At 39.6% G+C, this 23,957-nt stretch overlaps 1 pseudogene; it reads right to left on the bottom strand.

Moving 5' to 3' along the window:
• Window positions 1-13,973, bottom strand: part of LOC117028775 (tigger transposable element-derived protein 1-like) — a 121,590-nt pseudogene extending 107,617 nt beyond the window's left edge.
• Between the last annotated feature and the right edge of the window lie 9,984 nt (window positions 13,974-23,957).

Here is a 23,957-nt window from a genome sequence, read left to right as displayed (position 1 = left end):
GTCTTTTAGCATGCCTTGTCATTTTTTTGTTGACAGCAGAGCATGTTACATCAGATCTGAGAAACTAGGGTAAATAGGGCTTTACTGTGAGGATTTCTATTAATATGGATTGAAATCAGGCTGGGTTTATGTTTGGTGTAGCTGTAGGTGCCAGAAGCTTCAAATTACTGTAGTGTCCTTGTTTTTATCTCCCCTCCTGACTTTGGGCTTCCCTAAGTACTCCTTCTCAAAGAAAGTCAGTGTCTTGTAGCTCTTTCAGCTGTGATCCACTGTTTTTATACTGAAGCCCTGCCACACTGGTGATAAGGTGTAGGGGAAACATTATCTAATCTAATTAAATCTCAGTTTTATTAGTGGGTCTGTGTCTTGGGCCTGAGCTGTGACCTTAACAAGTGTTTCTGTTGTGCTATAGCTTTTCTTCTCAGCTCTCTACTCCCTTCCCTGGCTATAGGGATCTCCATCTGATTCCTTGAAGCCCTGCTGAGTATGTTTCCCCCCCTCTTAGATGAGATGAGTGACACAAGAAGACTAGAGAGGCTGAGTGGGAGGAATGCCCTTTTTAAAACTGGAATAAAGCTCTGGTAAAGTTTTCTCCTATGGAGAGTAGACCTTTGTTGTTGAGAAAGCTCTGACTGTGTGACTTCACAATGATAATCTATCTCCTCCTCTTGCCAGAATCATAAGGCTGTGGATCTTCCTCATGAGAACTTGGTGGGGTTCCTGGAGGTGAAGTCTAGCAAAGTAGGGTAGGGGCCATTTAAGACAGGAGATCTCACTCTCACACTAGTTCACATACAGCCTCCAATAATTCATCAAAGTTACCATACAAGTGTTCCTACAAGTTTATGATTCTAGCATCTTCCATCCAGGTAAGCAGATCATGACTGTAATTCTTGGGATGTGCCTCTCTCTCCATATTTTGAAGTGATGATTTACCGTGAAGCCTCAGTTCTCTGACAGGTCCAAGAAAAGTCATTGAATGTTAGTTTGCCCAGCATTTTCTTGTCTTAAGGATATTTGGAGTGATGACTTCCAAGCTCTGTACATATCAGAGCTGAAACCAGCCATTTGGAATATATTTAATAATTTATTCTTAGTCTATCTTTTTGCTTATTTGTAATAGTACATTTTAAAATCTGTAAACACATAAAATAAGAATTTAAAATTTTCTTCACATATTTGGTCCCATTTTGGAGGTATATCAACGCATACCACTGAGGTTTGTTGTTGTTTTTGCATTTCCCAGCATTTCTATTAGGCAGATATTAGTTGTGTGATCTTAGAAAAGTTACTTATATTCTTTGTGCCCTAGTTTTCTCTTTGGTAATATAGAGTATGAATAGTACTTGTCTTTAGGATAATAATGGAGGTTAAATGAGATAATGTATATATGAAGGCTTAGCAAATGCCTGACACACACACAAAAAAAGTTCTCAATAAATGTTAATTTCTTATTAAGACTTTTGTTATCAATTTCATTCTCCAGATAGAGAAAATAGAGTAAAAAAAAAAAGTTTTTAATATGGCAATTCTTACTTCTGGATTCTTTGTTTTAGAAGTTTCTGTACTTTGACCTACAGCTCATGGTAGGGATGTAGGAGCTATAGACTTGACCATACTGGAACTCGGCCAGATGAAGCACCATCATCCTAATTGTGTGCAGGGAGGGCCACAGTTCACTGCATGTGTTCCTCTGAACCCTTCTTTCCCCTGCCTCATGCTGGCAGCATAATAGAGCATAAACAATAGCTTCATATCTATTCAATGAAAGTAGCCCTGGAGAAAAGCCTAAGTAGTCTTCTTTGCTAGCATCTTGCAAAATTCAGGAATTAAAGAAAAAAGAAGACTTTAAGTCTTCAATTATGTTAGAAATGCTATTTTAAATTATTTCACCTGGTTTATTTTAATTTTATTTTCATAGAACGTCATCTCTCTTTCTTGATTTTGCTCGTGTTTTATTATCCTAAGGTATTGGTGATGGAAGAAAGACGGGGTGAGCTATTTGAAAGAAGGTCTTGTGTGATCCAGAACTGCATAATTGTAAGTTCATTTCTAAAATTCCATTTAAACCAGGGGCCAAGGCTGGAAGTTCTGACAATGCCTTAGGGAAGCATTCTGCCTGGAAAACTGTGGCATTGAATGATGATGAACCCCAGTGTAAACCAGGGCACATTTAAAGACATTCAACTTTAAAGGATGCCTGAATCTTAAAAAGTCTTTATATGAACTTTCAATGGGTGGATTTTCTGCATTTATATGTAGAATACAGAAGAAATTTAGCTTCTATGTCATAATTTACCTTTGTTGTTGCATTCAATTCTATTTCACTTTTTTTAATACTCTCATATCCTTTCTCCTGAAATTATGGTAAACTTTTATGCACATATGAATGTTTTAATGTTTAATGCTTTTATGTTATTAAAGAGTCACTTAATGGGACAGTGAGTTTGTCTAGTCCATCTCCTGGTATATTCCAATCTAATAGTTTAACGAAAACTGATAATTTTCCTGGCTTTCCTGTAAAATGAGAAAATAATGTAATTCTATAACCTCTTTATTGTTTTGATAACTGTATGGCATCCTTAATTTTGAGAACTTTTTATAATCCAATGGCACTTGATGTAATCATCTTTGAAGGTTGAAAAATACTTTTGTTGTCTTCATCTCATTCGATGATTATACAACACATAAATGAGGGAGGGCAAGCAGCTGTTGCTAGAATTCTGATATAACAGAATTTGCATGCTTGTCTAGAACTATGGTGCATAAAAACAGTGGATAGGAATAGTTTTTATACAAGTGTCGTTGTTTCCTGGTGCGATGCATAGAGAATTTTGCATTCTATGTCTCTAGGATTCTCATTCCCAAAGATGAAAGGACAAAGTTTGCCCCTAATATCTGGTACTGGGCTTGCATAAAGTTGGCTGGATGTAGGGTACTCCAGAAAGCAGGGAACTGACTCTGAAGTAGGAGAGAAAAATGCCATTAGTCATAGTTTAGGAAGGTCTTTCTTCATTCAGAGTAGTTCCTAGTCCAAAGTAATTCCCTCAGTCACTATCACTATCATTGTACATCCTTTATTTTCCCTAAACCACTTACCACTCTCCTAAATGAGCTCTATGCTTGTCACTTAAGAGTGTCTTAGTGTGCTCAGGCTGCTATAACAAAAATGCAAAGATGCTATAATGTTAAACAACAAACATTTATTCCTCACAGTTCTGGAGGCGTGAAGTCAAAGATGAAGGTGTCAGCAGATTCAATATCTAGTGAGGAGCTGCTTCATGGTTCACAAACAGTAGTCTTCTCCCTATATTCTCACATGGTGGAAGGAGTGAGAGCTCTCCAGGGTCTCTTATAAGGGTACAAAATCTCATTTAAGAGGGCTCCATCCTTATGACCTAATCATTTTCCAAAGCCCCTAATACCACGGAAGGTTAGGATTTCAACATGAATTTTGAGGGGATACAAGCATTTTGTCTATTACAGGGGCTTGCTTTAATTCCTATATCAGTTGCTATACTTTTGCAGATGACAGGAACTGAACTTGAACCAATTGAAGCAAAATAAAATTCATGAAATCTAGTGGAATGATATTGGAGTGGATCAAAATTAGAAGAACTGAAAAAGTGAATAGAAACTAGGGCAGCTCAGATGACCTCTCAGGTTGGAATAATGGCCTCAAATGCCCTCAGAACCTTTCTCAGTTGCTTTCTGTGTGTCTAACTTATTTTCTTAGGTTGGTTGCCATCACAAACTTGGATCCATGTCTGAAAACAGCTATTGGGCTTAAATTTGCACAAATGAGGCCTGAGAAAATAAAGGGCTATTCCTCCTCACTACACCTGTCTCCAAGGAGGTGGGCATGAAAGAAAAGGACCCTATAACTAAAGCAGTGGAAAGACCTTTCTTACATAAAGAATGGAGAGCAATTTCCAGAAGATGAGAAGAATGCTAGACTCCCCCAATATGTTTACTTAGTTCTTAGTTTCAAGTAACAGGAAATAGCAAAATCATAGCATAAAAATAAATGTATTATTTGTCTCACATGGTGAGAAATCCAGAGGTAGGCAGGTGAGGTATTCTTGGGAAACTTCCTAATCATTTCTACAACCCAAATCACTTCCTTATTTCTTCTCAGCCATCCTTAGTACATACTTTTCATTCTTGGTTAGAAAACCTCTAACATCATGCCCATGTTCCAGGTCATTTCTGTCAGGGATATTCTGTGACACTTGATATGGATCACAATTATGTTATTTTATTTAAGCCACATGCAGTGTCACCAAATGGTTGCAGCCTCGATGTTATACCTGACATACACCAAGAAAACTAGGGCATCAGGAGAAGCATATGAATTTATATCAGTCAGAATGAAATAAGGTTGTGTCAATGTGTGTGTTTGTCCATATTTAAGAGGAGTCACATTTGAGGCTGCTCTTGATCGCCTCAGGTATAGCAAAGAGTTTGGGGCCAGCCAGGTCCACAGGAGTTTTTCTGTTTTCATAGCACATGAGGTATGATAGAACATCATGATAAATGTTTGAAAAAAAACAAACAAACAGTAAAAGACACATTGCCATTAATCTCCCCCAAAATACCTCCTCTCACTTCGAATACACTTATTCCATTGTTCTTGCCACTTTCTGAAGCAGTTCTAGAAGTCCTCTTTCATGAGTGTTTTTAGTTGCTTTGTAATGGCTGCCTCGATGTCCTGAATTGATTCAAAGTATTTACCTTTCGTGGTCATTTTGACTTTGGGGAAGAGCCAGAAGTCACACGGTGCCAGATCTGGTGAATAAGGTGGATGAGGACACACCATAATGTTTCTGTGTGACAGAAATTGCCATATACCAGAAGCGATGTGTGACACTGAGCCTTTCTGTTGTGATCAATAAATACGGTGAATGCTTCTGCCAAGTGCCATCCAACAAAAAGGCAGGGATCTTCAATACGGGAAGTGGCCCATCAAACCTTAGTAACAGTGTGTGACAAGTTTCAACTTGTTCAGTGCAATCAGTTGAGTGTGAGCTACGGTTGACAGGTGTGTTTTAAAGTATGCCGTAAATCATCCTCTATCATGACAACACTCCGTGTCACACATCGCTTCTGGTATAAGGCAATTTCTGTCAAATAAAAACATTACAGTGGGTCCTCATCCACCTTATTTACTAGATCTGGCACCGTGTGACTTCTGGCTCTTCCCAAAAGTCAAAATGACCATGAAAGGTAAACGTTTTGAATCAATTCAGGACATCGAGGCAGTTACAACAGCACAACTAAAGACATGAAAGAGGACTTCCAGAACTGCTTCAGACAGTGGCAAGAACGATGGGATATGTGTGTTCAAAGTGAAAAGGAGTATTTTGAAGGGGATTAATGGCAATGTGTCTTTAACTGTAATAATTTTTTAAAATTTAAACATTTACCGTATTGTTTGTAGATGGGTACGATGAGCCAGCAGCAGGTCAGACTGCCAGATGAAGCTGCTTCTTGCCAGACTGTGGTGCTGGATCTAAGAGATAGGAGAGCATTGGTTGTTTGCCATCCCCCTCTTAGCACCTCTTCGGATCTGAGGTGTTCCCTTTCTAAGTGCCAGGATTGTTGTTCTCCTTCCACAGCCATGAAATTGGTATGTTTATCCCCCGTAACTGGCTATAACTTCACCTTTCTTTAGTCAGCTCTGACTTGGACCTAGACCTTTTGTCTAAGAGGGCAAGACAAGGCACTTTTTTAAAAAATTTATTGGGCTGACAATTGTTAGTAAAATTACATAGATTTCAGGTGTACAATTCTGTATCACATCATCTATAAATTACATTGTGTGTTCACCACCCAGAGTCAGTTCTCCTTCCATCACCATATATTTGATCCCCCTTACCCTCATCTCCCACCCCCCACCCCCCTTACCCTCTGGTAACCACTAAACTATTGTCTGTGTCTATGAGGTTTTTTTTGTTTGTGTTTTGTTTTGTTTTACTTAGACGTTTATCATTTATATCCCTCACACTGTGGACCCCCCTCCCCCCATCCACTATCTCTCTGACATCGCACCGAGCCATCCCATTTCCACTATCTCCACTCCCAATGCTGTACTCTGCCTCTTGTAAATGTATAGATACCTATATATACATATATATATAGATATATATATGTATATATATATAATATTATAGTTGGCATTCATTATTGTTCAGCTTCAGGTGTACAGTGCAGTGATCAGGCATCTAAATCTTCCCTGAGGTGGTCTCCCAAATGGGACACATGTCTATCGGATACCCTACAAAATCTTTATATTATTGATTATGTTCCCCAGATTAATTTTCAAAACCCCATGGCCATCTTGTGGTTACTGATTGTTTTCTAATCCCCTCACCTTCCCCCTTACCCCCACCCCCCCGCCCATCTAGCAACCCTCAGTTTTTCCTCTATGTCTCCAAAACTGTTTCTGATTAGTTCATTCACTTATTATTTTCTTTAGATTCTGCATATAAGTGAGATCACATGGTACTTTTCTTTCTCTGTCTGACTTATTTCACTTAACATGCACTTTTACAAAATTTACAGAGACTCATCATGTCCTCCATTTTGGTCCACAAGGGCCATGTACGGGAGTAAGCCATGTACTACACCAAGTGGTCATCATCCCTATGATCTAGGACATTGTTAATCTCAGGAAACATTCTGGGTGGCTGAACCAGAATTAAGTTTCAATTCCCTACATCCACTTTTGTTTGGGCTCCCATCCAATGAGTGTACCAACCAGAATGGCCCATCATTGCTGTGAGGGGAAAGACTCAACATGCCTAGGAATAGTTCGGGTAAATGCTATGCATATGGTGGGCTTGCATGGCAGGTTAAGGACATTGAGCTTAGAGAATCCACTGCTTTTATAACAACCAATAAAAACCTACTTTTTGTTTTGGATGGAGACATTATCTCATCCCTCAAAGTTTGCTCATTGTAAACATAACCCTGAGAAATGGCCTGGGTAAAAAGTGGTCAGGGAATTGCATTCCTGGCCTACCTCACTCCCCCACCCCATGACCTAGAGAAGCATGAGAGACTGTGGAGGAGTGTCTCTTCCAACAGAACTATAAGAAATAATCCCCTGAAATTCATTACGGTTTTGACCAATGGAAGTATGTCTTAACATTACTCACTGTCTTTGAGAAGAAGATCACCCCCTCTCCCCGGGAAAATTTTCTCTTTGGTGTTGATATAAGGAATAATTGGGCTTCTCCTTAACAATTCTCCTTAAATATGGAAATAGACCCTTTTCCTTTTCTCTTTCTTGGCTGCTGGAGAGGTTGAAATTAACTATGCACAGTCTCTGGCACAAAGAGGTCTTCAATAAATAATATTAATGCAGGATACAGAACTGCAAAGTGGGATGTGCTTTTGGTGGTGAACTCACTCCTGGTTCCATTTTATTTCTCTGCACTTTTATCCCTTTATCTCATTTTTCTTTCTTTCATTTAAAACTATATCAAAGACCTATACCTTTTATTTTTAATAAGCTGGAATTCAAATCTATGTCTTCCGATTCCAGTGCTCTACATTGTGTCTAGTTCTATTCTCTTTGAAGTTGGAGAACAGCTGGTCAATATTTTTATCTTAAAAAATTTGTGAGGAAAGTTATTCAATCACCTGTCATCTGTCTCCTCCCCTGTCACTGCCCTGTTGGTTCTGTTTTCAATGGTTTAGTCAGTTTTGTCATTTTTCTCTGTACTCCAGACTCTCTTATGTTTTGTACACGTAGACCCAGACCCTCTGATGTTAATTTGAAGATTTCTTCTCATCTTTTATCAAGCCAATTCAGCATTCTCAGACCATTTAGCTATGCATATTACTGAATAACTGTCTTAAAACTTTTTTTCCCCTACAAACAGTACCATCCTCAATTATGGCCATTGACCTTTATCCTGTTTTGCACAAATCATCTCACTTATTTCTTTCTTTTCTTTTTGTATTGAAACATTTATGAGACTTTATATATTGTAATTTCCTGTTATAGGAAGACAGAAGAGTGCACTGTGGACCCCAGCTATGTCCAGATAAATACTAAGTACTCAGAAACTATCTATAGACATTGAAAACTTTTATTATATAAAAGCTTTATCATTTACTTGTTTATGCAGCAAACAGTTGAAGTAGCTGAAAAATTAATGGGCATATTACACAATCAAAGAGGTGGTTAAAATAACTTGAAGTGGTATGACCAAATCTGACCACTTGGGTAGTGATCCAATTCATTACTCTATCTTGGAGCAAAGTTACCTGGAAAGTAGCAATTTTGAGCATTTAGTTTCGGGTGCAATAATTTAACACAGTCTCTCTCTCTCTCTTTTTTTAATCAACCTATGAATTAAATTCTAAATTTGTTTAAGGGCATCAGCACCAATGAGGAGATATGGAGTAGAAGTCCCAGACACCTAGAGATTGAAATTTTATTTACTCTCTTTTAATAATTTACTGGCATTCAAATAAGAATATTTTTTAGTGAATTTTATTTTACCACTTTCTTCATTTTAGGTGCTCTTATTAACCTTTCAGTTTGTCCATTCTTTCACTTGCCCTCCATATATCACATATTATATCATGCAGTTGGTAATATAGTACCAAAAATCTGAAAGAAGTAACAGAAACAGGAGTCATCTTGAGTTCATATACCCAAATACCTAAACCTTGGGGGCCTCAAGCTTAAAATATTATTGCCTTGCTTGACTATTAGTTCTGATACCAATTCTAAATCAGAAAAATATATCAGCCATTACTCTTTTTCTTATAACTAAAATCAATGTATCTCATTGCATGCAAACCTCTATTTATTTATGATATGAATTCTGTAGCAATAGAGAACACAGAATATATTGTTAAAGCTAAGCTTGAAAGAAATCCACATATTTAAAAAAACTCTTTCTACATGTTTAAATCCTCCCACATTGTATACTCATTATTTAAAATTAAAGGACAGACGTCAAATTGAAAAACAGTGAATTAAGAGACAAGATGTGGGGACTACAAGTTATTTCACTTGAATAGAACCAATCTTGTTCTCTCTGGTTTTTCTCCCAGGAAAGGAAAATTTAACAATCAGAATAATAAACACACTTAACTAATAAGAGCAATGCAGTTGTGGTTTTGGTTGTGTAAAGTATCTGGGCTTTATACATTATTTCCTTTTTCAAAACTGTGGCTGAAATTTAAAAATTTCATCCTAAATATTTACCAAAATGAGAAATTTTAAAAAATTTGAATTCACTTTTCAATGTATACACTATCTCACATGTCAGTCAACTTTGGCAACAAAACCAGTGTTGGCAGTTTTACCAACTCTTTTTAACCAGTTCAGTTCGGTCTGGCTCTCAGTTGTTAATATAGTACTACCGATCCTTAATTCATACAACCACAGGGGAATGTTTAAATAAAAGAACACTCGATTTCATAGCAGTTTTTAAATGAAAACATATGTATCTGTAATAGGGCTTTAAAAGTTTTTTCAGTAAGAACTTAATGTGTGGCATCTGTGAAGTATAGGGTATCTTTTTTCTATGTTTCTGAAGAGGCGCATTAGGCCCAGTCAAATTAATACTTTAGATGTCGCTATCTCAGGAGTTGTCAGGATTAAGAGCACCTAAGGAAGGAAGATTGTTGTTAGTTTTCCTTCCATAGATAATCCTGTATATTGTATTTAGGGAGAAAAGAAGAGAAAGAGAAGAAGACCTCAAAATACTTTCTCAAAGCTGGTTGATTTGCAGAGGCTCACTTCTAAAATTTGATATGCATATTGTGTTTAGTGAGGCAGGTAAAAACAGACATAGGATAAACCACTCATAGGGATTCTCATCAAATATTTTAAGGTTCCTTTGAGTGGTGTCAATGCTTGAATCCATAATTACTAAACTTAAATCACTATTTTATAATACACTTTTGTTAATGGAGGATTGAAAACCTACCCTAATTTTAAAAAATAAAAGCAAAATGGATAAATCATAACCATTAAGATTACATGACATAATTGGTCTCTAGCATCACCTAAATTTCTCTCCACTTCGCAGGTGACAGATTTTCATATTTATTAGCATCCCTCTCTATCTTCTCTAGGATTGTTAAGTACCCTGTCTCTGCTATTTTTAACGTATATGACCAAATAAATCCAAAATGAACTTTGTGCAAATAAACTAGGGTCAAATATTGTATATATCTAATATTTACTAGCATTTCCTCAGTATCTCCAAATATGTTGGAGGGACTGAGATTGCCCCAGACAGTTTTAGAGACTGTTGAATATCTTGGACAATGTAATATTTGCCCAGTATTTCTAGTTGCCTCATGATGCAGCTAGAATATGGGGCTGCAGATTGATACAAATCTCAGTTGATATGCCTTTATTTTCCCCACATTTTGAGAGCTATATATAGTATACATCTGTCCATGAATATATGTATGTATGTTGTATATACATCTGAATATATATAGTAAGTAGCATAGCAAAGTTGTTAAGAGTCTTGAAGCTAGATTACTTTGGTTTGAGTCCAGGCTCCATCAGCTGCTAATTGTAAAACCTTGGACAAGTTATATAACTTCTCTGTGCCTCAGTTTCTTATCTGTAAAACAATATAATAAAATTATGTGCCTCATGGAGTGGTTGTGAGGATTAAATGAGTTTATATACATAAAGCACTTCCTTAGAATAATGCCTGTTAAATCTATAGGGATTCAAAAACTTTAATAACTTTGATATATATCATATGGATATATTATATATATAATATATAATTGCTTAGCCTGCAAAATAAGACAATTTCACATATATTACTAAATACCTTTTATATTTAATATGTAGTATGTATGTATGCTCCATATGGCACATTTAGATTTTGGAAATTTCAGTTATCTAATGACCAATGTAGGTGAAAATACCAACATAGCTCATGTCTGAACTGTACAAAGTATAAAATTGGTATTTTAAATCTACCCATTTAATGAAATATTTCTTGCTGGAAAGTGGCCCCAATATAGAGTGCAAGTGGCATCAAGGTAAAGTAAAACAACCCAGGGTTAAAGCTGGAGCCGTCTGGATTCACATTCTAGCACAACCACTTAGAAGCTGTATGATTTGGGGCAAGTCACTTAACTTTTCTGGCCTTCAGTTTTCTCATCTGTAAAACAGGGATGTAACATTTCTTGCAAGTTTGTGGTAAGAAGTAGAGAGGACATACATAAGAAAAGCACTTGGCCAAGAGCCTGGCACATAGTAAATGCCTGATAAATAGAAACACTGATCTTTAATATGTCAGTCCCGCTTCAAATGTGGGTGTTTTTTTAAGCCCAACACAAACAAACATCCCACTGGGAGTTTTTGATCAGCTATGCTGTTGGGGCATAATGATCATAGGTTAGTCTTAAGGCATGTGGTTTCAATAACCATAATGGTTGGAAGTTTTCCTGTCTATAAGAGCAAAAGGGAAGAGGTTGGTGTAATTAAAGTTTTACCAATATTTCACCAGGCAGCTTGCAACTTTGCCCCTTCTCTCCCTCTGCCCAGCTTTCCCTCTCTTGACAGTAGGAAGCCTCTTGCCCCAAAAGCTGTTGCATGGAACAGTAGATGCTGAAATCCTGAGGAGGTGGCACCTCTCTACGTAGTGCGATTAGGCCAAGCAGGCACCTTTGTCTCCCACTGGCCAGAGAGCCAGGGGTAAAGGATTAACTCTGCCCTTTTATTTTCACTGAGTATGCCTGAGAGAACTGGATTAAAAGCCAGGGGAAGTTCACTGTAAATGACTGTCTTTTTCAAATGTTATATATTTTTATATAATTGGTAGCAATGGGCCATTTTTTGTAGTTGGGCCTGATTTGCCTCTTGCACGTTATATAAGGACCTGGACCTGACATAGTAATAGCTCACTGTGAAAAGCAACTGAATATGTATTATGAGAATAAATTACTTAATTATGCCCAAAACTTTAAAATAAAAATAACACTGAAATTCAAGGTACAGTACAATTATTGATGAATTCTTATATTATTACACAAGAAGCTCCGACTTGCAGCTTTCATGATAGGAAATATGAAGAAAAAGTAACATATAGGAAAGGTGTTTCATGCACATATACAGAGAATTTTTTTCACACAGTTGGGGAGGACACATTGATCCAGCCATTTAAATATTATTATACGTGGTCTCTCTCATTAAATACTTAAGGAAACAGCACAATTGTTTAAGGATACACATTTAGAATACCATATCCAGAACTATATCTAAGTTCCAAATGATTATACTGCTTATAAATTCTAGGTGGATGATAATTTAGAGTACCCATGAAAGCCCTGAGTTTGAGTGTTCTCTTAATTACTGGGCTCTATGCTATCAAATATTTGTGGAAGAGGAAGGTTTTCTTTGTGGGAGTGGATAATAACTGTGCTTACACTTTGAAATTTTTGCCTTGAGTTATTAAGATTTGCATTTCTCACTTTTGTTCTAAGGGAAGGTGTTTAGCCATTTTTAGAAAGCACGTACCAAATAATCAACCATCAAACACCCCAGAAAGTTTCCACTCTAGACAAGTGCAAACTTTTAGGTATTAACAATCCACCTCCAGAAACAAACCTATAAATGGTGGAAAGGGGAGAAAGGATGTATCACTTTTCTCGGTAAATATATGGCGATTAGAATGTGTTGCATGCATTAAGAAACTGTATTTGCTTACTAGCTGCCGCTTAGAAACCAGCCAGAAGTCAGAGCGAGATCGCACAGACAGGCAAGCCCTAAGCCTACCTCCCATGCTGCTTCAGTGCCTTGCTCTCCCAGGCGCGTGAAGAATAAACAGACTGTGGTCATTGATCCCCTGGTGGTGTTGTTGCACTCTGGGAAATGCTGCCCCCAACCCCCACCCCACCCACGGGACGCGGCTTACTCACTGGATGCGTGTCTGGAAAAGAAAAAAAAAAAAAAACATCACCGAGATGAGGAAAGAGAACATTCAAATCGGTTTTAAAGCTAAAGAAGAGGCAGGGAACACCGAGAAAAAGAAACGTGTTGCTCGTATTGTGTTTTAGTGCCCTTTCTCCATCGCTCTCCTCCAGACCCACTGCCTCCCTCGCGACGCCTCCTCTCGCCACTTTCTGGATACCAGTTCTAGGAAGATCAGTCAGGATTCCCGCCCTCCGTCCACCCTAGTTTGAGATTTAATAGGATTCCACCCCTCCACCCCACCCCCTCCCGGCAAATCGTCAGCTGTTTTAAGTCAATGAAAGTAAGATTCTTAGAGATAAGCGCCGAAGCAGTCCGGGAGCTGTCAGAGCACACACTTAAGCCCCACCGCTTCTGCTCAGGGCAATACCTACGGAGTTTCTTCCGAGAGTGATGTAAGTCTGAGGGTCTCTCGCGCTCTCTCTCTCTCGCCTTCAGGTGCCAACTCAAACGTCGCAGGACTCGAAGCCCAGACCCGAGCTTCCCTCCCCGCCTCCATCCCCAATATCATTCCTTGGTTCTTGGGCATTGGGTTTTTTGGCTTCACCCACACAAAACAAAACCAGTTGAAGCACCCCGGAGGCAGAGATGGGAGCACCTCAAAACTTTTCTTCCCTGCCCCCAGACCCAGGAGTAGGTGGGTGCCAAGTGCCGGCGGCGGGGATCTGCGGGCACCCAGCCGGGCTCGAGGAGGCAGTGGTCGCTTTAAAAACCGAACCTCTCGCTGCTCCAGCTTCCGCGCTGGGCAGACAGCCGCTCTCCTCCCAGAAGGTTCCGCGGACACCCGCAGACCCCCACGCGTGTTCTCCCGGCGAGCTTTACAGTGTGCAAACAGGGTTGGGGGCAAGAAGGGGCCCAGGTCACAGTTACAGGGCAACGGGTGAGGTTCCAGCGCAAGGAAGAAGTTGACAAAGGGGACTTGACTAAACATGAATGCGTATTTATAGATGAGAGCTCCATCGAGATCTAGAGATATCCCACTCTCCCTGCCTCCTTCCATTCCTGCCATTTCATTTTATCGCTCCTTTAAGTGGAGGGCAGATTTTTTTTTTTAACATTCCTGCACGGTGTGGGTAATCACCGCGTTATTTACAATCTAGTTACTCTGCAGCAGGCAGGGAAGCAAACTCTGGGGCTCCTTCCCTTCGGATGGACAGAAAGGGCGGCCAGGCGGCGAGCTGCAGGAAGGAGGTCAGGGTGGGTTTGCGGGAGCTTGGGGGTGACCTGGAGAGAGCCGGAGCCCCCAGCGCTACCCCCGCGCCCGCCCCCGCCCTCGCCGCACCCCCTGGGGTGGGCGCCGGGCCTCGGTGACCGCCGGCTGGTGCGCTGCCCTCGCCTCCCCCATTGTTCCTACTGTCTTTTTGCCTTTTGTTATTTGCACTCGCATTGTGTTGTTTGTCTCTGAAGCCGCCTCATGACCAGCAAAGGGATTTCACCTCGTCCTTGAGAGCTACACGGGGAGCGCGAGCGAGCGAGAGACTGGGGGAGAGGGACGCGCGCGCGCACAAACTCACACACACACACACACACACACACACACACACAGACACACACACACACAGACACACACACAGAGTGAAAAAGGCGAGCCACCAAAACCCATCTCCAGTCTCCTCCCGGGGCCCCCAAGCCCGCCACTGTGCCACTTTGCATCCCACGCCAGAGGAGACATTAAGGAGACCCGGTAAGGTGCGTGAAACGCAGCGTTTTAACTTTGTTGTTCGTCCCGATGTTGTTGTGGGCAGACCTCCAAGGCGCAGAGCTCCCCTCAGCCGCTCGCGGTCCCCGCCACTCAGCACTCGTTCCCCGCTCCAGCTGGAGAGCCTGCTGAGGAGGGAGGGGGCCGCCACCGGAGTTTCCTCAAGTACAGAGGGAGGGGGACTGGGCTGGGGGTGAGGAAGAGGCGAGAGGCGGCTCGAGACTGGAAGTGGCCCTGTCATCTTCGGGGGTCGCCCGTTGGGGGAAGACCCTGAGGTGTGGGCTTGGACCCAGTTCAGGAAAGGGATAACTTTTATGTTTTTGTTGGGGAGCCTGCGTGCTGTTGCCGGTATTGTTTTGTAAGTGGTGACGGTGGAGGTGGTGATGAGCGATAAGAGCAGAAGTGCAGGGAAAATCCTGGGCTAGTCTGTGCACCTTGGCTAACGCCAAACGACAGAGCCTAAAAGTTGGACAAAGCTTCTTCCCCTTCCGAGAATATAAACGCGACCCCCAACCTACCCCACAACCTTAATATTCCCCGTTTTCGTCTTTTTGTTTCGCTTTCTGCAATTCCTCTCGCTACCACTCCCCCTCCCTCCTGCCCGGAATTTCGGAAACTAGTCTCATCCTTCAGGATTCAAAGGATTTCAGAGACCGGAAGCTTTAATTTTATTGCAACTACTTCCCCCCCCCCACCCCACTCAGTGTACGGAGTGAAGATCACTCACGTGTTGTGTCACTTTAGGCGCAGGTATGGGAAATCTCGCTTGCACTTTGGGGCTACAGTATTAAGCAAGGAAAAGAGGTTACACCAGTTGAAATCAAATTGGATTTGGAAATGTTTCCATTTGATAGCAGCAGTTTCTTGCGTATTGATCTGCTGCCCACAGATGCATACGAAGCACTATTTACATATTTTAATAGTAATTTTCCTTACACTTTGCAAAGCAAATATATTAATAAATACTTTAACCCTGGCGAGTAGCTGAAGACGTTGGCCTCTGTGACTAAATTCAGTGTGGTTGAATGTGAATTCATTTCAGCCTTTCTTTCTCAACTAAAGCAGGTCAAAATGAGGAATTCTGTGAATATGCAGAGTGATAGTCTCAGTGTCAGCCAACCCAGGTACTCTGGGTGGCAGTCAACTGCACTTCAGAAAAGTTTAGGAGTTTGTTCTATCCCAGTTGAGATCCTCACCATATCCAGATATCCGAAGTAGTTTGTCAAGAAAGGCATGAGAGGATTTCCCCAGAGGCTTCCTTCGGGCTCAGCACAGTCCTTTCGTCAAGGACAAGACCAAGGGAGATCTGTGGGATTTTGGGTAATAAGTGTGGGAATCTGCAAAGAGACTAGACAGAGTGATTTGTTTCCTTGATGCTCGTAAATAATGTCCCCTAGTATCCTTTTAAAAAAAAAATCCATACAAACAAAACAGGCCAATGAAGTAGGCGCGTGGGAGATTCTAGGCAATGGGCATTTCAATCAGAAAAAGCAGAGCAGTTTTTGATCAGGATTACAGGAGTGAGGTTTGATTGCCAAGAGTGATTAGGTTAAGGACCAGATGCTTTTAAAGCATAGGAAAATGTTTTCTTAAGTTTGACTTTTATAGAATTTGAAAGGAGGATGATGTCTTAGTCTTCACAGAACTGCTGAATTTTGATCTGTCTAATTTTGAAGGAATTCAGCTGTATGTGAACTGCTGTTAGCTGTGATAGGGAAGGAATCTGGTTTCAAATGCAGCTACATGTGACAAAGTTTCTGGGGGTGCTTCTTGCTGATTTAAATATAGCTCTGAGACTGAAGCCTAGATAAATTCAGTCACAATGATTTAAAATCATAAGCACTTACTCTGAAAGTTCTCTTAGGCATTGTACAAAGTTCTGATTATGTCATCAACTGATTATTCCTCAGAACTATACAAGATAAAAATCATAAGCATCACTTAAAACTGATGCAATACAGCCTGAAATCCTTAAACTGGTAGGGATTGCTGTTGTTTGCCTAAAAGGTAGATCTTTCATCACATGAGTTGTTTAAAAACATTTAATTGTGGGGGTGGGAAGGGATGTGCATAATTATTTAGTTATTTGTGTTAATTATATAGTAGCATACTCGCTTGAAATTCTTTTTTTCTTTTCTTTTCTTTCCAGTGGTCTTCTAACAACCTTATTCATGAAGAATTTGTTTGCTTGTGGGTTTTTAAAAATCTCTTTTTGCAGCCTTTTTGAATGGATAATATTGAACCAATTTTACATAGACCTGAAAGAGTAAATGCTTACTGTATGAAAAAAAGAGCTTCAACTCTTAATACAGAAACCCTGTGCTAGTTTTGCTGTTGAGCTTAAACAGTTCTGGTTGAATGGCATGTTATATACAGGATTCAGAACTCTCAAAGGTATTTGGTAAATAGCGGGGCATTTGAGATCCAGTACTTATTTCAAGTTAACTTAGTGCTATACATGTAAATGCACATCCTGTTTAGACTGACACATGGTTTTGTAAAAGGAAAAAATGAATATACTCTTATAAAGATGTTATCTGTGGAGTATATGGAGTAAATAATAAATAACAAAAAAGTGAAGTTTATATTCAGATATGATGGCGTCTGCTTTTTTTTTTGGTGTGTGTGTGTGTGTGTGTGTATGGTTGGGGATAAGGCACGAACTGTAGGGAGAGTTTAAAATGCCATTTTCTATTTAAAAGACTTAATTTGAATGTTTGAATAATTTTTTCTTATAAAGCAAATGAAAAATATGATATAATGATTAAAAGAATATACCGTCTTCTTGCAAAAGCTCTATTCTTTTACTGGGTGATGGGCAATCATTATTTTGAAGGCAGGTTCAGATTATATACAAAAGATATGCAGGGCAGGATAAAGCTTGTTTTTCGTAATCAAAAATATACTAGATTTCAAATAATTTAGAGTTCCAGTGTTGAACACTGTTTAGATTTCCAACAGGTAAAATTGCCGGATATGATTGATTAGCATAACCTGGATGATTCACCCAATATCTAATCACCTCGAGTGGTAGAGTTTTCCCTAGAGTTTTGAGAGTAACCTGGAAAAGTTATTTATCTAGATGTGAAGTCAGTGCGTTCCCTCACATACATACTCATCACAATTTTTTAGGCTGAGAAATGTAGATTTATTTTAAAGGCGAAAAAAGTGCTTGGCTGTTTCAAATAAACTATATCCTGCATTTAGAGTTGTAGATAGTTAATAAAATAAAAGTCCAATTTTGTTCCAAACATTGTTTTAAAACACCCATTCGTAAATTGTCTACATTTGGTTTTCATATGTTAATGATTTGGGATCTGAAACTTCTTTCAGAAAGGCATTTTGGTTTATCTTAAAAAACACTACACAAAACTGTCTAAACAACTTTGTAAATAAACTGTTCCAAATGCCTCAATTTGATGAATGAATTAAAGAATTATAGTTCTTAATCCAATTATGATCAGCCTTGTTATTCCATTTCCCATTTGGGGAAGTTTGGGGAGTGGGAATGGTAAATGATTTTCAAATGTGAGTGGGGTCTTTGCTGTTTATTTTCTGTGTGTGATGTAACATAAATAATTACTCATACCTAACATTTAGAAGCATTTTAGACGTAGGGAAGTTATTTCATGGTCTTCAATTAAACCGAGAGTTTATTTGCATGAAAAGTTGTTCTTAAGGAGGAGTAGAATAAAAATCTTAAGAATATAAAGCAAGGATCTAACCTTTTGCTTAAAAATAATGAATTTTTATATTTCAAGGGGAAGAAATGGAACCCTTAATTAAGGCTCAGTAGTAGGGCAGACACTCAGGAACTTTTAGTTACTTTCAGCTGGGCCATGTTGGGATGTTCTAGTTGGGATGTACGAGTTAATAAACTTTACTGTATTCAATTTCTTTGTCTTTAAAATTAAGGGGGGGAAATGCTTTTTGGGTTGTTCCCTACCCCTCTAGCTGTCTACATGGATGCTTTCAAATGCTCTCCTGACCAGGGGCCTGAACTTTTTTAGGATGGGCCCTTAATAATAGGCTCATTGGCTTTGACAGACCCTTATGAATTTCTGCCCCATTTGCTCAGTTTAACTTCTGGCTTAGAAATTACTTTACTCAAAGGTGTTAATAGCTTATTATGGTTTAATTCTCTTACTAATTGTTATTGTATTATTATTATTGTTATTGTTATACTTTATCATGACCACCTAATTCCTTAGAGAAAGATTTGTGAAGATTACAAGTATCAAGTGAAGCTGCCAAGAGAAGAAATATTTATAAACAAAGGGATTTTTTTTTTTCGGTACCATTCAAATCATACGTTATAGTCAAGTAATCACTGTGCTTACAGGTAAGGATAACATTCAGTCGGGGCAACATATTGATAAAGTTAGAGGGAAAATGAATGCATTTAAACAATACATTGAATAAAAATCCGTCAAAAATTTGAGCCTTAAAAAATAAAAAAAACACCCAGAAAAGAAATGAATTTCCAGGAGTGGTAGTGGTGGTGGTGGTATTGAATTCTACAGGTATAGGTCCATTCATTCTTTATTGATAAAAATTCATTATAAGTTAAAAAAAAGAAAAAGAAAACCTGATTATATCTTTGCTGCTCAGTTGCTCATCATTCAGTTACCTCATGACTATGTGATATCACGTGTCCAATGAGGGCAAATAGTGCAGCTGTCAACAGGATGCAAGGGCTCTGGTTTGATGTCTATTTGGCATTCTCTGGAAGCTCAGGTATTGCCTTGTCACTACAGAACCTATTAAAGCCTTGGAGGTAGAAAATTCAGGAAAGAACCAGGATGCTTAAGAGGCGATCCCACTCGATTTTTGGAGCACTCAATTTAGGTCTGTTTATAATTTTTCCAAGACTTCACTTGGAGTTCTTAACATTTGGTACTCTGCCCTTTTTCTTAACCTCTAATGCTGGAGATTGTAATGTTTTTTCTTACAGGGATATGCATGGATCACACTAGATACTGTATGTCAAATTCCTAGCATGGGGTCTGTCATGAACTAAGTGCTCAGTAAATGTTACTTACACTCTTCCCTCCCTCCAGTCACGTCTTTTTGATCATTAATAATGTTTGAAACTTCATTTTGTACTTGTTTTGAACTTTTTTCAGTCCAGGAAGAAAAATATATCACTTTCTTGAGGCTGAGATCAACGCTTTAAAACAGTGATTCAATTAACATCTATATATGATCTCTGACAATGTGGTTTTATTAAGATGCTGTATTTGGTGCAAGTGTGAATTCTATCTTTTATTCATATAAATGTACCTTCAGTAATTAACATTTTATCCTATATAATAGGTAAAAGCAAACAAACATGTTAGGACTTAATTGTAGATTTATCTTCTTAGTCTCCTTTTGATATCTCATTACAGATATAAACTAGTGGAAATTTATTGTTATTTTTTCCATTAATAATTATCTACCTCTGGGTTATGTTAAGTTATAGTACATGGGGATAGAGAGAAATTCCACTTGGAAAAATAAATAAATCTGACTTTGCAATATTTTGCCCTATGGAGTCAAGAGTACCTTCAAAGAGAATATTATAGGTTTGTTTGTTTAAATTAGGTGCAAGGAGAAAGGCACAATAAATATACCATTGCCTTTTTGGAGAGATGATACATAATACTAACATGGAGAAATTAGTGGTTGTTTTATCTTCCCAATCATACAGAGAATTTATCCGTAAGTACAGCTGACCAAAAATAAAAGAAAGGCTTTTTTAAAAAGCAAATACATGCTTTGGTTATTCCATTAATTTGGGTCCCTCAAGAAGCAGATGTTAAGATGGAATTAGACATGTAACAAGTTTATGGGGGGCAGGGCGAGAGCAGGAGAAGGCTAGGATAGCCTTTCCACGAGCCAGGTTTGACAGTTATGCAAGGAGAGGTGGAAGGAAGGAAGGAGGATCTAGTAGGAAGAAGCTGACTGTAACACAGTCCAAGAAAGGTTTAGCTAGGCAGACAGCCATGGGAGGAGTCCTCTGTCTCCAAGGAATGGCCTGCATTTTCAGCCCCACTGGGCTCAGTCATTGGCTGGGAGCAGCCCCCTGGAAGCATGGCCTTGGTGCTCAAATGATGCTAGAGATGTAGAGGCAGCAGGTGGGGCACTGAGTCCATTATATTCTCACAACAGGAGATCTGAGCGGGCCTACCATTAAAGACCTGGAATTTTTTTTTTTTTTTTAAGCTCTCTGAAGCTTTATTTTCTTCCACTGTAAAATAAGAACAATGGCAGTATCACCTCATGGAGTTCTAGTCAAGATTAAATGAGGTTATATGAGATTATATATAAATCTGTAGTACCATGCATGGCACAGAGGAAATGCTCAATATATGTATTGCGCTCTGTTTAATGTACTTTTAAAATGCAAGTGAGAGGTATAGCTGAATTGTATCCGGTGATCATAAATATATTTAAACAATTGATATTTCATATAATTAGAAGGCATTTTGTTCATGCAAGCAAACATCCTTAGTGCGTGCCTTTTAAATATGGCACAATTAATTTCTCATGTTTCAATCCTTGTTTTTAGCAGGTTATAAACCATACAACAGATAGACCAACTGACCTTGACTGTCTTCAGGTAATTTGGCTTAAAGCACCATGGAACGTTCTCTGCATTTCCTTACCTCTCTAGGCTTCCTATTCAGTTGAGAAGCAACTTGCACTGTAAGTCTGCATTTTATCTTGAGCCTCAAACACCTTGCCAGTCCTCACTCCCCTGTGTTACTGTTCCTAAACCAACTTGCCGCACCACAAAGCACTGAACTCAAGTGGCCCTCAGCGCGAGCTCCTGTTGTGATGAGTCACAGAGCCACCAGCACTTTGTTGCGTTAGGTTTGATCACTGCCATGAGCAGTCCTTCGATTGTCAGCTAAGAGACCCTTCAGGGAGTTGTCCCTTAATAGAAAGTCTCTTTTCTTCCCTCCTGTTGTAACTTTAAATTAAAAGAAACTGTAGAGGAGCTGGTGGCATTGCAGCAAGCAGTTCATTCTTCTACCCACTGGGAGAACAACATCTGAGAACGGACGTTACTGGACTGAGAATTGAGTTGTTGCTATTTTTTGGGGGGGGCCCGCATGGGGGGGGCGGGCAGTGGCAGTGGAGGATGAAGACCTTGTCACTGAGAGTCACTCAGACTGATTCTTAGTAATGTCATGGAGAGCAATCCTGTGCAGACTAGGGAGCAGTTTTTTTGGATGTAAGATAATGACTTACTTAGCACGTTAGTTTCAAGGGGGATTCGTGAGACCACTGGTATTTGGACCCCACTTTTTAGGTGGTTCTGTGTGTTGTACTGTGGGAAACTGGCACTGGGACAACTTCAAAATCCAAGGAGGGTAGGAGGCAGGAAAAGAGAGCTAATTTTTGACACATTCCTCAGACAAGTGACCCCTCTGGGGAATCTGTGCCCAGGATAAAGACTGCTTACTGTGAGGCTTCTGGCATAGTTTTCCCCAAATAGCAAGCGCTGGTTACTTCAATGTCACTGGTTAAAAAGGCTGACGAACTTAACATTTGTAAGAAAAAAAGAAAAAGAAAAAGATGTTAGTACTTTTGACAGCATGTTTCCTAGATGCCGTTGCTCACTAAACTTCTGATTTTACTCTGCTGAGCCAGGCTTTACATCCTCTGTATAGCAGTTGCTGGTCCATTCCCATTCTCCATTTTGGGTTAGGGCCTGCCCTCAAATCCGATGTCAGCTAAGATTTCCTGGTGTAATTCGGGGCTGCTGAAAGCTGAAGTTGTTTGATGTGTCGTATCAGGAGCTGACTGAGGTCTGCATGTAAGTTCTTAGGATGTGAGCTGTTACTATGCTGTGTTGGCAGCCTGTCATATGTGTCTCGTTACTCTTGCACTGGACACGGCTTTTGAACAAGTGCATACTGTTTCTTATAATTCTGCCTTGACTTTTCTTACTTCACTCTCTCAGCCTCCTTTCCATCGTACCTTCACTATTAGAAACAGTGATACGTTAAATCAGGAAATAAAGACATAATTTTAATGCACACTAAACAAATAAGCAAATCTATCAGTATGTAAAAAAAATTAGTGGGCCCGCTATTTATTTCTAGGGACTTCCACAGCCCCCCCAAAATGCTCTACCTTCCCCGCCTCCCCCTTTCCCTATCACTGCCTACGGGGTTTGTTTAAACCTTTCTCTTACCACGAGGTCTTGATTCTCATGGTACCATTGACAACTCTGAGTTGTGTTAATCTCACTGGATGAAGTGAGATGTGAAAGGTGTGCCAGATACAATCGCTGCTTGGTTTGAAAGCAGGTAACCACAAGGTGACAAAACACTTAGAAGGTAAGCTCCCTGAGTGCACTGTTGTATCCCTAGCACAATCATGATGCTTGAAACAGGGCAGTAACAGAATAAATGATTGCTGAGCCAACATATCTTGCAAACCCAGCTTCATTTTGATTCCACTCAGCCCTGCCTGATGGGGAAGTGGGAAAACTAACAGCAGTTGAGCATTGACTATGTTCCAGGCACCGTGCTAGGTGCCTTACATGGATACTCTTGTTTAATCCTCACAGCCACCACTTAGAAGGGTATCATCCCCTTTCTACAGACGGGCCGACAAGCTTCAATGGGTCAGCTGCTTGCTCATTTTCCTCAGCTAATGAGCGGGAGAATCATTGCCTGGATTTCAGTCTTTTTGACTCTTTCTATCATGCTGTGGCCAAGACACTGGTGTGGGGTGCCTATCTAGAAAATGGGAGCACTAACCAGGCCTGTCTGTCTAACCACAGGGGATAGTTGGGAGGGACAGGTGAGAGGTGGTCGCTGAAAATGATGCCTGAGATGTAAAGTAATTTCTAAATGTCAGTTACTATGATCAAATACCCACTGATCCATTTATTAACCCACACAAGTTTTACTGAACACACAGATGCATGTTGCTTAAATTTTACTTCATAAGAAATATTTTCTGATGTGAAGAAGAGATTCTGAGTACATAAGAGCTGACGTCAATGGAGACTGTAGAACAGTGTTTCTTAAAGATGTCACCCAATCACCTAGTTGAAAACCACCTGGGATGTTGTTAAAAGTCTATTTCTTAGCCCCCCACTCAGAATTGGGGAACCTGATTCTCTGTGGTTGAAGCCCTGTGACCCTGCATTCTTAACAAGCATGACTGGCAATTCTTTCCTGCATCAAAGTTTGAGAATCAGTGATAAAATTTTTTATTGATTTAGTTTGGTAGTGATATATATGGCATATGGAATTTGAGTAAGATGCTGAAAGAGTAGTG

Source organism: Rhinolophus ferrumequinum, chromosome 10, assembly GCF_004115265.2.
Source record: "Rhinolophus ferrumequinum isolate MPI-CBG mRhiFer1 chromosome 10, mRhiFer1_v1.p, whole genome shotgun sequence".
NCBI lineage: Eukaryota > Metazoa > Chordata > Mammalia > Chiroptera > Rhinolophidae > Rhinolophus > Rhinolophus ferrumequinum.
This window is presented reverse-complemented; position numbering and strand designations above follow the sequence as displayed.